We start from the raw sequence: 13434 nt of genomic DNA, 5'->3' as shown, positions 1-13434 counted from the left end.
ATCGTTTATCCAATTGAGCTTCAGAGTTGTTGGTGAACCTCCTTGCTTCCGAAGGATTCCCTTTTTCATCACTTTATCATTTTAGTTCATTAGGATGTTAGGGGTCTTGTCCCGACATCCATCTCAGTTTTAGAGGCTTCATAGATAGACAGTCAATTAGTCATTTGTCTTTACCTTGTTATTGGCTTATGTTCAGATTTGAGTTGTCACTTTGGCTAAGTTAAATGGTTACTTTTAAAACATTATGAGTTTAGTTTGAGACAATTGATTATCTTGTATTTGGGTTCTTTTCTTAATGCTTAAAGTCTTCTGCTGAGTAAGTGAGACAGGCCAAGGGTTTTTTTAGGGCTAGCAATGGTTCTCGAGTGCTAGTCCCGCCTTGGGTGTAGGCTCGGGGCTTGACAAACTTGGTATCAGAGCCTAGAGTTCAAGAGTCCTAGGGAGTCTATGAAGCCGTGTCTGTAGAGTCCTAGTTATCGGTGTGAAGCGCGCCAGATCTATAATTATGAGGCTCCAACATTTAGGAAATTCCTTCACTTCTTTCATACTCATTTCGTGCTTTAGAGTTTTATCTCTAAAAAGTTTCTTTCTAACTCATGCTTGCGTGTAACCGATTGTGAGTTGGACTGTCTTAAGAGTGCTTTCATGGGGTGTTTCTTTTCCCGTGAGCTAAGAGAAACAAAGAGTTGGGTTGCCTCGTCTGTCAAATAAGTAAAGTAAGGCAGTCATGCTAATAGGTGACATGGGTATAACAAGGCAGATGATCCATGTGCAACAAGTTAAGGATTACAAGCTGATGGATAGGGAAGAATTTAAGAAAAAGAGAGTTAAGACATCACGGGATGAATTCAGGCAACAAAAGAGTAATGTGAACCGGTCTTCTTTCCAACATAAGCAGAAGGGACATGTTCCTTTATCTGCTAGTGCACCTGCACCCAGAAACAAAGATGAGTACAATAATCAAAATTTCAGAGCTATACCTGCCTATTCTCAAGGTAGTATGGCACTAAGAGATGTGTCGTGATGGCTCCACTGGTTGTTTCAAGTGTGGTCAGAATGGTCATTTTATGAGAGAGTGTCCTGAGAACAAACAAGGTAATGGTAATGGGGGAATAGAGCCCAATCTTCTTCAGTTGCTCCACCAGACAGAGCTGCATCTAGAGGAGATACTTCAGGGGCAGGCGGAGGATTAAACCGTCTTTATGCTATCACTAGTCGCCAAGAGCAAGAGGATTCTCAAGATGTTGTCACTACGATCCAAGTCTTTAACTTTAATGTTTACGCTTTGCTAGATCCAAGAGCTAGTTTATCTTTTGTAACTCCATATGTTGCTATGAATTTTGATGCTCTTCCTGAGCAACTTCTTGAGCCCTTCAGTGTTTCTACACCTATTGGTGAGTCTATTCTAGTTGAAAGAGTCTATCGTGATTGTACAATTTCCGTCAATCACAAGAGTACCATGGATGACTTAGTTGAGTTAGATATGGTAGATTCTGATGTCATTTTAGGTATGGACTGGCTTCATGCCTATTATGCATCAATAGATTGTAGAACTCGAGTAGTCAAGTTCCAGTTTCCAATGAACCAGTTATAGAGTGGAAGAGTAGTTCAGCAGTTCCTAAGGGTCATTTTATTTCGTACCTTAAGGCAAGAAAGTTAGTTTCCAAGGTGTGTGTCTATCACTTAGTCTGAGTTAATGACTCTAGTGTTGAGATACCTCATATTCAGTCAGTTCCAATAGTAATCGAGTTTCCATAAGTCTTTCTAGATGATCTTCCTGTTGTCCCTCTTGAGAGAGAAATAGACTTTGGTATAGATATTCTTCTTGATACTCGTCCTATATCTATTCCTCCATATAGGATGGAACCAACAGAGTTAAAAGAGTTGGAAGATCAGTTGAAAGTAAGGGAATGTGATATTCCTAAGACAACATTCAGGACCCGTTGTGGTCATTATGAGCTTCTGGTCATGTCGTTCGGTTTAACTAATGCACCTGCAGCGTTCATGGACCTTATGAACAGAGTATTCAAGCCTTATTTAGATATGTTTGTTATCTTATTTATTGATGACATTCTAATCTATTTGAGGAATAAGGAAGATCATGCTAGTCATCTCAGAATAGGCCTCCAAACTCTAAAGGATAGAGAGTTGTATGCTAAGTTTTCTAACTATGAATTTTGGCTTAAGTCTATGGCATTCTTAGGCCATATTGTTTACGGTGATGAAAATAGAGTTGATACTCAAAAAATAGAGGCAGTGCAGAATTGGCTTAGACCCACATCTCCAACTGATATTAGGAGTTTCTTGGGGTTGGCTTGATATTATAGGAGGGTCGTCGAGGGATTTTCATCTATTTCATATCATTTGACTAAGTTAACTCAGAAAACGTTCAGTTTCAATGGTCTGAAGCTTGTGATTGAAAAAGAGGTTGACTACTACCCAGTATTGACCTGAACAGAAAGTACGCAAGGCTTTGTTGTATATTGTGATGCGTCTAGAGTTGGTTTGGGTTGTGTGTTAATGCAGAATGGCAAAGTTATAGCTTATGCCTCCAGACAGTTGAAAGTTGATGAGAAGAAATTACCCAAACCCATGACTTAGAGTTGGCTGTCGTAGTATTGCTTTGAAAATATGGCATCACTATCTTTATGGTGTTCATGTGGATACGTTCACCGATCACATGAGTCTTTAGTATGTGTTTATTCAGAAAGAGTTTAATCTCAGACAAAGTAGGTGGTTAGAACTACTCAACGATTATGACATGAGTATTCTTTATCACAAAGGTAAGGCTAATGTTGTTGCTGATGCCTTGAGCAGATTGTCTATGGGTAGTACCACCCATTTTGAGGAAGATAAGAAAGAGCTAGTGAGAGATGTGCATAGACTTGCACGATTAGGAGTTCGACTAATGGATTCCATTTAGGTGTTTGAGCTAGGTGTTAGATGTTACACCCTAGCCTACTAAGAGTAGTCTCATTCAAGGACGAATGTTCCCAAGGGGGAGATATTGTAACGCCCCGCTACTAGAAAGACTTAGAATTAGAAAGAGTTGTTTTTTGGAAAGAATGAACATTTGGAAATCTGACAAAAATTACGTGAAGTATGAGTTTTGGGTCAAATTGAAACGACCATAACTCCTATCTCAGGATAAGTTAGGTGTGCTACAAGATACCATAGGAAATATCTTTGAATTATATTTCCAACGCCGTCAAATATGTGTGATTTCGAGTTCATATGAGGGAGATATGCCCATTTGAAGTTGGGCTGTCTAGATAAGGAAAGTCAAAACCGGATTTTAGAAGAGTATTTTGGTCTTTTCACTACCCTATTAATTAATTTCATTTTTGGTAATTAAGTTGGGATTTAAACTGATTTGGTTTAGTTTACGCTTTATCAAAAAGAGTTAGGATTTTGAGAGAAGAGAAAAAAAAAAAAGAAGCAAGGATTGGTAGATTTCTTGAGGAATTGAGTGCGGATTTTGCCAAGGATTTAATCCTACGAGGTATGTGAGTTCACATAGCATTGGTTTCGTTCACCCACGTGCCAAACATGTTTATTTCAATATGATTTTCTTCCTAAAAGATTGATACTTTGATGTTCTTGAGTGGTATTCTTGAATTGCTTTCGTTCTTGAATTTGGGAAGATATTGAGGAGTTCTTGAGAGTTAAAGGTTGATTTTAGAGTTGTGTTTGATTAGATTCTTGTGTACATATGCTGGTATCTGAATCTAAAGAGGGATTGAGAAAATAATCGAATTTAGGCAAATTGGGGTTAGAAAACGAAGAAGGAACAAGTCGGGTAAATCTGGGTGCCAGGTCCGCGAGTTCCTGGGGATTGACTAATTTTTTCTCCGCGTCGCGGAGTGATCACAGACCATTCTTCCTCGAAAATTATTTCGCGACCAAATAATGAAATGCATCTCTGCGTCGCGGACTTACTTCCAAGCAGTGATTTCTTGATCATTTCTCATGTTTAACTATCTAAAAACACTCCTAAACATCATGAGATCTTTACTATCACAAATCATATTCCTTGAATCCATAATTCAATTCAAGGAAAGTTAAGAGTCAAGTCAAGAAAAGTTAAGAATCAAGTCAAGAGAAGTTCTTAGAGTCCTCCGAAAGTCTTTTACAAACGTTTGAACTTTGTTTTAAGACTTGAGTTTTGAGTTGAGTAAAGAGTAAAAGATTTGAACTTCATTTCTTCAAACGAGTATATCGGGACTATGTATTCCCAAAGATTTTAAAATGTTTTCACATTTAAATAAGTAAGGAAACCTTGATTTCCAAAAGAGCCTTTGAGCTAGTTTTTAGTTAAAGAATAACTGCTTTCACAATTAAGCAAGACAGGAAACTTTGATTTCCAAGAGGAGCTTTTGAGCTAAGTTTTGAGCAATTATCTCAAACCACAGAAAGAAGTATGTTTTTAAATGTAAGAGCTAGAATTTTATTTTGGGAGTAGTATTGAGCACCAATATGGGGGAGAGTTCAGACAACCCCCAGCCCCCATAAACCATGTAGTCATCATGGGTAGAAAAGGGTCATACATTTTAGATGATTTCTTAGTGATTTTTAGCATAGACTAGTGGATCCACTTAGTAGTCAGGTTTTATGCCCTTGGCAAGGTATATGACGGCCCTGCCAGCGTGAGACAAAACATTGTATCATCACAATAGCTCTTAAGTGATGGTTGTCGGTTAGAGAAACTCCCACAACATTATTGTGTATTCTTATATACACAGAGTTAATTGTATTTTTATATACATTCAGAGTTTATATTGTATATTTGCATACATTCAGAGTTACTATTGTATTTCTAAATATGCAGAGTTGTTATCCATGTTTTAAAAGCTTTTCTTTATATTGCATTTATTTTATTGCTTTATATTGAAATGAGTTAAGTTGAGTTGAGTTGAGCCCAGGTATGTTCTTTTAGTTCCTTTCAATCTTATGTCTTGTTTTAGAATTCCCCTTGCATGCTCATATATTCAATGTATCAGCCAGTTAGCCTGCATCTTATTGTGATGCAAATTCAGGTAATCAGGATCAGCATCCAGCGCATCATTGATCTAGTTGAGCTTCAGAGTTATTGGTGAGCCTCCTTGCTTCTGGAGGATCCCCTTTTTCATTACTTTATCATTTTAGTTGATTAGGATGTTGGGGGTCTTGTCCTTACAAGTGAGCCTCCTTGCTTCCGGAGGATCCCTTTTATTACTTTCAGAATTTTTGTTCATTAGGATGTCGTGGGTCTTGTCCCGATATCCCATCTCAGTTTTAGAGGCTTCATAGATAGACAGTCACTTAGTCATTTGTCTTTACCTTGTTATTGGCTTGCGTTCAGATTTGAGTTACCACTTTGGCAAAGTTAAATATTTATTTTTAAAACATTATGAGTTTAGTTTGAAACAGTTGATTATCTTGCATTTGAGTTCTTTTCTTAATGCTTAAAGTCTTCCGCTGAGTAAGTGAGCCAGGCCAAGGGTTCTTGGGGCCAACAATGGTTCTCGAGTGTCAGTCCCGCCCAGGGTGTAGGCTCAGGGAGTGACAATTTTAGATTAAACTGTTTATTTACTTTTTATTTCATTCTTGTATGATCAATTTATTGCATTTGGCCCTAGTCATAAACACTACTATATTTTTATGTATTATTAATTTGGGATTTTATGATTAAAAAAGGTGAGTTTTGCAATATGGTTCAACATTTTTCTCTTTTCTTTCTTTTCACTTTTTATTTCTTAGTTCATTATATATCATTTTTGGTGAAAAAAATAATTATTATATATAATTTTTTAATGGAATTTGATTAATTTATGTTTAATATTTTTTACAGTTTGCAAGAATTGCATAATGAGGAAGGTGAAAGTAGAGAAATTGAAAGTTTGTCCAGAATGCAATAAAGATTTAGGTGTTGCCCCCTCGCAAAAAATCAGGTAAATCCTCTAATTTCGATTTTTGATATTATCTTTTAAATATTTTGAATTATTATATATTGTGATTTATATCTTCTTCTTCTTTTTACTTCTAATAAGTAAATTTTATTTGAAAAGGCATGAAAATTGTGTCAGATAACATGGAACAGAAAGAGTTATATAGTTCCTTTGTCCTATTTTATGTGAAGATGTTATTGTTTAGACAGTCAAACAATTTTTTTCTTTGACTGTAGTTTTCACAAAAAAAAATTCAAATTTTTTTTTGAAAAATTCTTTATCTTGACTAACAATATTTTTCAAATATGTAATTATTTTTAAAAAAGGTTTGAAGAATTTGTACCCGAATCAATAGTGAAATTAAGTATTTTGACTTTCTTATGTTGACTATAGGCTTAAATTGTAGGAACAAAATACACTTCTAATGCAACCCTAGATTATTCTTCTAAATGTCTATGGTGATTAGAGTTCTCTTTATTCCTATGTTGAAGAATAACATGTACTTAATAAAACAAGTTAAGGTTGTATCGATATTGACCTAGACACCACTCTTTTTCAAAATGTAAAAACGGCCATTGTCGCTTGATATTGGCTTTATTTTTCCATTTGGTTCATGTTATATGGATTCATTATTTATACTTTGTTCATCCTATTATATGTTAAAGTGTTACTATTTGAGGAGTCAAACAATTTCTTTTAAAAAATATTTTGATTCATTCACTATGTTGATTTGTAGCACTTTTTGTGTATACATTTTTATTTTTAAAAATTGAAGAATATATAGCCAAATTCCTAGTCACACTAAAATCTTTTAATCTTCGTACTCCATACCTTTTCACATAATTTGAGATAAAGGAAGTACATATTATAAGTAAAATTTTCAAATACAAGTACAAGATTTTGACTCTAGGTTTATGTCGAATAAGTAGACAAAATTGTAATTTCATTCATTGCACATATATATATGTGTGTGAAAAATAATTGATATAACTTCATATAATGCTTCAATTTTAGGCGTGATCACCAAGTGCGAGGGATCAGAGACATAGTGTCAAGTAAAAGAAGAGAATTTATTGAGAATGGACTAATCGGAAAATCCAAAAAAGGCGAACCCAAAAAGTTAGCTCATGAGGATATTGATATCAATAAAAGTCCTGGCATGCTCATTGATACTCCACCATCACCTCCTCCTACCCCTGTTGTTGTTGCTGCTACAAGTTTAAGGAGAATGGAGAAATCAATTTCTTCCATCGTAAATGCTACACTACTTGTTGATAATGATCAAGTTTCGAATCAACACAACATATCGAGTAGTAGTACTGGAAGGGGAATAGGTAGAGGTAGAGGTAGAGGAAGAGTGTGTTGATTCGAAACTTGATCACCAACAACAAGTGGTGTAGTATTTACTGTGGAAGAAATTGATTCCTCCTTTCTCCTTGAGCTTGTAGCAACAACAACAGGAGGAGGAGGAGGAGGAAGCGGTGATGGTAGATTATCAATGAGCATGTCAGCACTATAATTAAGATTAATATCCTCAAGAGCTAAGTTTTTGGTTTCGCCTTAATTAGATTTTTTGATTAGTCCAAGCTCAATTAATTCTCTTCTTTTACTTGAGAATATGTCTCTGATCCCTTATACTTGGTGATCAGGCATTAAAATTGATCATTATAAGGTTATATCAATACTTATTTTTTCAATATATATATATATATATATACAAGGAACATAATTACAGTTCTTCCTACTGTTCGACATAGCCTAGAGTCAAAATTTTGTACTTGTATTTGAAAATTTACTTATAATATGTGAAATTATAAGGCTTCAAACTATGAATTTGAATGTAAATTCTTTAAATTTATAAAAATGAAATGTGTACAGATTTAAAAACTACACGAAAAGTACTCCAAATCAACATAGCTAATGAATCAACATATGTTTTATAAAAAAAATGTTGGATTCCTCAAACAGTAGCACTTTAACATAAAATAGGACAGAGGGAGTATAAACAATGTATTCATAACCTATAAGCTGATTTGTTGTTTTTTTTAGAATTCAGAATCCTTAAACTTAGAATGATAGCTCCGCCTCTACCACATGAGTGCTCTTGTCAAGGCCATATAAAACTAGTTGTGTTTCTGTACTGCTTCTTGCCACATTATGGTTTTAATTAACTTGGGTACAAATCGTTCAAATTTTTAAATATAAAAAATATATATTTGAAAATTACACGAAAAATATTGCAAGTCAATATAGCGATTGATTCAAAATATTTTGATTTTTTGGGAGAAAACTATAGTCAAAGAAAATATTATTTGACTCCTCAAATACTAACACATCCACAATAAAATGAGACAAAAGAAGTATATAACTTTATCCATTCCACTTTATGAATACGATTTTCATGCTTTTTCAATAAAACTTACTTACTGGAAGCTAAAAATAAAGATATATGTCACTATAATTAACAATTCAAAATAATTTAAATGGAGAATAATATATACCTGGTTTTCAGCGAGGGGGCAACATCTAAATCCATATTGCATTCTGGACAAACATCCCATTTTTCTTTTGATATCTTCCTCGTTATGCACTTCTTGCAAACTGTTAAAAAAATATTAAACATAAATTAATCAAATTGCATAAAAAAAAAACAATAAAAAATAAAGAAATTTGCCATGTAATGAATTAAAAATAAAAAGTGACGAGAGATAAAAGAAAAGAAAAATGTTGAACCATATATATTGAATCAAATTGGTCACACAAGAAAATTAATAAATAAATAAATAAATTGTTTAATCAAGAAACATGATATATACTAAGTTCATGCATAAAAGACATGGATCACATAAACCTTGAAAATGACACAAATTCTATTGGAAAAATAATTTGAAAGAACAATAACAATTTTTTTTTAAAAAAAAATTAAGATCATTAATTCACAAGGGCAAATGATTTATCAAAAACACTAATATCAAAAAAGAAATCCCCAAAAGCAAAAGATCAAATTTTAAATTAAAATAAAAACAATGAAAAGAATATTAAAAAAACTCACAAATTCAAGATCATGAAATCACAAATACAAATTATTTATCAACATCACTCAAACAAAAAATGAACCCCCAAATAACTAGCACTCGGCGTTCTCTAGACGATTTAGAGTTGTTTTTCCAACTCTTGTAATGACGTTTATATAGACTGAGTTAGGGTTTTAGGCTTACATTAACTAATGGGCCAACTCATTTAGCTAGCACCCCTTATGGGTATATTAGACCCAAAAGATATTTTTTTGAAAAACTTTATCAGATTTTGACCTCATGTATATATCCCAAGATATATTTATCTGGACATATCAAAATCTGATAAAGTTTTTCAAAAAATATCTTTTGGGTCTAATATACCCATAAGAGGTGCTAGCTAAATGAGTTGGCCCATTAGTTAATGTAACCCTAAACCCTCACTCAGTCTATATAAACGTCATTACAAGAGTTGGAAAAACAACTCTAAATCGTCCATAGAACGGCGAGAGCTAGTTATTTGGGGGATCGTTTTTTGTTTGAGTGATGTTGATAAATAATTTGTATTTGTGATTTCATGATCTTGAATTTGTGAGTTTTTCAATATTTATTTTCATTGTTTTTATTTTAATTTAAAATTTGATCTTTTGTTTTTGGGGATTTCTTTTTTGATATTAGTGATTTTGATAAATCATTTGCCCTTGTGAATTCATGATCTTGATTTTAATTTTTTTTTTTTGTTATCGTTCTTTCCAATGATTTTTCCAATAGAATTTGTGTCATTTTCAAGGTTTGTGTGATCCATGTCTTATATACATGAACTTAGATATATCATGTTTCTTGATTAAACATTTATTTATTTATTTATTAACTTTCTTGGGTGATCAATTTGTTTCAATATGGTTCAACATTTTTTTTCTCTCGTCACTTTTTATGTTTAATTCATTACATGACAAATTTCTTTATTTTTTTATGGTTTTTTTCTATGAGATTTGATTAATTTATGTTTAATATTTTTTAACAGTTTGCAAGAAGTGCATAACGAGGAAGATATCAAAAGAAAAATGGGATGCTTGTCCAGAATGCAATATGGATTTAGGTGTTGCCCCCTTGCAGAAAATTAGGTATATATTATTCTCCACTTGAAATATTTTGAATTGTTAATTATAGTGACGTATATCTTTTTTTTAGCTTCCAATAAGTAAGTTTTATTGAAAAAGTATGAAAATTGTATTCATAAAGTTGAATGGATAAAGTTATATACTTCTTTCGTCTCATTTTATAGTGGATGTGTTACTATTTGGGGAGTCAAATTTTCTTTGACTATAGTTTTCTCCCAAAAAAATCAAATATTTTAAATCATTCGCTATATTGACTTGCAGTATTTTTCGTGTTATTTTCAAATATGTATTTTTATTTTTAAAAATTTGAACGATTTGTAGGCGAGTTAATTAAAACCATAATGTGGCAAGAAGAAGTACAGTAACACAACTAGTTTTATATGGCCTTGACAAGAGCACTTATGTCACTATGGCGGTAGAGGCGGAGCTATCATTTTATGTTTAAGGATTCTGAATTCTAAAAAAAAAACAAATCAGCTTATTAGGTTATGGATACATTTTTATACTCCCTCCGTCCTATTTTATGTTAAGTGTTACTGTTTGAGGAGTCCAACATTTTTTTATAAAACATATGTTGATTCATTAGCTACGTTGATTTGGAGTACTTTTCGTGTAGTCTTTAAATCTATACACATTTCATTTTTATAAATTTAAAAATTTATATCCAAATTCATCGTTTCAAGCCTTATACAAGTACAAGAATTTGACTCTAGGCTATGTTGAACCAGTAGGAAGAACTGTAATTATGTTCCTTCTATATATATTGAAAAAATAAGTATTGATATAACCTTATAATGATCAATTTTAATGCATGATCACCAAATGTAAGGGATTAGAGACATATTCTCAAGTAAACGAAGAGAATTAATTGAGCTTGGACTAATTAAAAAATCCAATAAAAGCGAACCCAAAAAGTTAGCTCGTGAGGATATTGATTTTAATTATAGTGATGACATGCTCATTGATAATCCACCATCTCCTCCTCCTCCTGTTGTTGTTTCTACAAGCTCAAGGAGAAATGAGGAATCAATTTCTTCCATAGTAAATAATACACCACTTGTTGGTGATCAAGTTTTGAATCCACTCTTCCTCTACCTCTATCTCTACCTCTTCCCCTTCCAGTACTACTACTCGATATGTTGTGTTGATTCAAAACTTGATCATCATCAACAAGTAGTGTAGCATTTACGATGGAAGAAATTGATTTCTCCATTCTCCTTAAACTTGTAGCAGCAACAACACCAGGAGGAGGAAGAGGAGGAGGAGGAGGAGGAGGAGGTGGTGGTGGTGGTGGAGTATCAATGAGCATTTCAGGACTTTTATTGATATCAATATCCTCACGAGCTAATTTTTTGGGTTTGCCTTTTTTGGATTTTGCGATTACTCCACGCTCAATAAATTTTCTTGTTTTACTTGACACTATGTCTCTGATCAATTGCACTTGATGATCAGGCCTAAAACTTAAGCATTATATGAAGTTATATCAATTATTTTTCACACAGATATATATGTATAATGAACGAAACTACTTATTCGACATAAACCTAGAGTCAAAATCTTGTATTTGTATTTGAAAATTTACTTATAATATGTACTTCGTTTATCTCAAATTATGTGAAAAGGTATGGAGTACGAAGATTAAAACATCTTAGAGTGACTAGGAATTTGGCTATATATTCTTCAAATTTTAAAAATAAAAATGTATACACAAAAAGTGCTACAAATCAACATTACGAATGAATCAAAATATTTTTTAAAAGAAATTGTTTGACTCCTCAAATAGTAACACTTTAACATATAATAGGATGAACAGAATATAAATAATGAATCCATATAACATGAACCAAATGGAAAAATAAAGCCAATATCAAGCGACAATGGCCGTTCTTACATATTGAAAAAGAGTGGTGTCTAGGTCAATTTCGATACAACCTTAACTTGTTTTATTAAGTACATGTTATTTTTCTTCAACACAGGAATAAAGAGAACTCTAATCACCATAGACATTTAGAAGAATAATCTAGGGTTGCATTAGAAGTGTATTTTGTTTTAACAATTTAAGCCTATAGCCAACATAAGAAAGTCAAAATAATTAATTTCACTATTGATTCGGGTACAAATTCTTCAAACCATTTTTTAAATAATTACATATTTGAAAAATATTGTTAGTCAAGATAAAGAATTTTTCAAAAAAAATTTGAATTTTTTTTTGTGAAAACTATAGTCAAAAGAAAAAAATTGTTTGACTGTCTAAACAATAACACCTTCACATAAAATAGGACAAAGGAACTATATAACTCTTTCTGTTCCACGTTATCTGATACAATTTTCATGCCTTTTCAAATAAAATTATTTAAAGTAAAAAAAAAGAAGATATAAATCACAATATATAATAATTCAAAATATTTAAAAGACTATAAAAAAAATGAAATTAGAGGATATACCTGATTTTTTGCGAAGGGGCAGCACCTAAATCTGTATTGCATTCTGGACAAACTGTCAATTTCTCTTCTTTTACCTTCCTCGTTATGCAATTTTGCAAACTGTAAAAAAAATATTAAACATACATTAATCAAATTCCAATAAAAAAAATTGATATATTATAATTATTTGTTTCACCAAAAAATGATATATAATGAATTAAGAAATAAAAAGTGAAAAGAAAGAAAAGCGAAAAAGTTGAACCATATTGCAAAACTCGCCTCTTTTATGTTGTTCATCTTGCATTCCTAAGATAATTAGAATAAAATCTTTGAAGAACTTGAAAAGAAACAACAAAGTTTAAAGAGTATTTTCAAAACTAGAAAATTGAAACTAGTAGAGAAAATAGAATCAGAACCATATTAGAAACAATATACAAAATATTTTTCTTAAAGAAGAAAATCGAGACCACTGAATGCACAGTGTCCCCTTAAGGAAACTATTCCCCTAAAATACTCGAGGTTAATGGAATATATCCTCCTAGGATAGAACGATCTTACTCACTAGTGTACCGGTACCTAAAACCACGGTGTCAGTGAACCACTCAACGGCAATAAAGTACACGTAGAATACTAGATTTAGTAGTAGTAGTAGTAGAAGAAGTCCATAAATTTGGTTCTTTTAAAATGAGAGGAAATCCCTCAATTTATAGAAAACAAAGGGTAGTGTGAAAAGGTTCTTATTATGCCTTACCGGAAAGGTCACAACCCTTTGGAAAAGTCTCAATCATTCGAAAAGGTCACAACCTTTCATAAAAGTCACAACTTTTCATAAAAGTCGCAACTCTTCATAAACGTCACAACGCTTCATTTTCCATTCACACCTTTTAAAACCCAACAATCCCCTGCATGAATGGGGAATGACTCCAAGACAAAGAAACGGACAAGTGTG

This window comes from Solanum tuberosum, unplaced genomic scaffold (assembly GCF_000226075.1).
Source record: "Solanum tuberosum cultivar DM 1-3 516 R44 unplaced genomic scaffold, SolTub_3.0 scf00031, whole genome shotgun sequence".
In the NCBI taxonomy this organism is placed as follows: Eukaryota; Viridiplantae; Streptophyta; class Magnoliopsida; order Solanales; family Solanaceae; genus Solanum; species Solanum tuberosum.
This window is presented reverse-complemented; position numbering follows the sequence as displayed.